The following is a 1,709-nucleotide window of genomic DNA, read 5'->3' as shown; positions in this document are numbered from 1 at the left end:
GAATCCTAGTGTCCATACTATAAGCACTAATGGCTAACCAAAAGGTTGGTAGCTCAAACCCACCAGAGGCTCCTTGGAAACCTTATACAGGGTAATTATGAGTTGGAACCAACTCGACAGCACTTAAAAGCAACAACTATATATAAATATCAAGAGAGAGAAATAGCTCACATGGTCGTGAAGGCTGGTACAGCCCAAACACATGGGTCAGGCAACAGACTGGAGAATTTTCCTGACTCATGTGATTGCTAGAGTTGATGAAACCATGTCATATGACAGACTAGAAGCTCATAACCCATAGAAATGGAGGTCAGATGATGCTAAGCCAGGCGCAGGGTCCAGAGCAAAGGAGAGCTTTCCCACAGCGTCCATGGGTGCAGGTCATACCCCCACAGAAATTCTACCTACATCAGAGTAAGAGTGGGACTTGAGTAGCTCCTTTTTATAAGGCTATGACTAAAGACAAACCCCACACTAATCTTGCCTCTTTTGTCAGGCCCCTCTCCTGCACTTGCAGGAAGATTCTCTCATGATTGATAAGGTACATCTGTTAAAACCATGACCAGGTGGGCACCAGCTACTACCACACATAACAAAAGACTCTACACTGAAACATCATGAATGGTATGAATAAGGGATGCTGGGAAGGAATACATCAAAGTCTACTGAAGTGTAAATGACTTGAAGACATGCTGTCCCTTAAAAATGACGCATTTCAAGCAAAACACACACACACACACACAAATAAATAAATAAAGCGTACTAAAATGAAGATGTGAATGGATTCATGGAAGAATCCAGGAAGAACTCACAGATAGTTCACAATGGGGAGATGATAGTAACAGTCAGGCAAAAAGTAAAGGAAGAAATTCGTGCTGCTTTGAAGAAAGAGGGTCAACAGGAAGGAAGGGGATTAAAAGACAGGCAGCAAAGAAAAGTGCTATAGTATGTGTTCATTATAGCAAATCTGGATATGGGATTGCAAATTGCCCAGCTGCCCCTCAGAATCAGGAAACCATCACTGGAATCTGCTGCTGATGTGGGTTCACAGAAGATGAAATAAACAAATGCAAGGTGAAGTAGCCATACCTCTTGGTGAATGTCCCTTTGCAAAATGTTTAGTTTGTTTGTGAGAAAATGAGGCAACTGTCAGATCCTGTCCTGAGAAGTCCAAAGAACTCTATGCTGATGGTGGTGGCTGCGGACTTTGTGGCTCTGTAGAACATTATATGACAAATTTCCCAGAAAGTAAGAATTCAGATCGAGTGGTCACAGTTGGTTGCTGGGCAAAGGGAATGGTGCAAACTATGAAGAATTTTGGATGTTCCCAAACCACAGAAACCCAAAACACAGGTAACTAAAGTTGTTAATTTTTTATAACATCTACTTCACACACACAAAGAGTCCAGTGTGGAGCTGTGGGCTAATGTGTCAGACTGCAAAATCCTTTGAACTGTAAGTTTGGTGGTGCAAGCTCATCAGCTGCTCTTTAGAAAGCCTATACAGGGTCATTATGGGTTGGAATCGACTCGACAACACTTAACAAGAAACAGCAATAACAACCTCACAAGAAGTCCTGGTGTGACATTGGAGGAAAGGCACTGGGCCACAAGGTCAGTTTGAATCTCAAAGTCAGGGGTTCAAATCACCAACTGCTCCTCTGAAACACTATACAGTGTCCCTATGAGTCAGAACCAACTTGAAGGCAC

General features: G+C 42.7%; 1 pseudogene; it reads left to right on the top strand.

Annotated features, from left to right (window-relative positions):
* The first annotated feature begins 558 nt into the window (after positions 1–558).
* On the top strand, positions 559–1,380 carry LOC102838621 (annotated as a pseudogene).
* The last annotated feature ends 329 nt before the right edge of the window (positions 1,381–1,709 follow it).

This window comes from Chrysochloris asiatica, unplaced genomic scaffold (genome assembly GCF_000296735.1).
Source record: "Chrysochloris asiatica unplaced genomic scaffold, ChrAsi1.0 scaffold00001, whole genome shotgun sequence".
Lineage (NCBI taxonomy): Eukaryota > Metazoa > Chordata > Mammalia > Afrosoricida > Chrysochloridae > Chrysochloris > Chrysochloris asiatica.
This window is presented reverse-complemented; position numbering and strand designations above follow the sequence as displayed.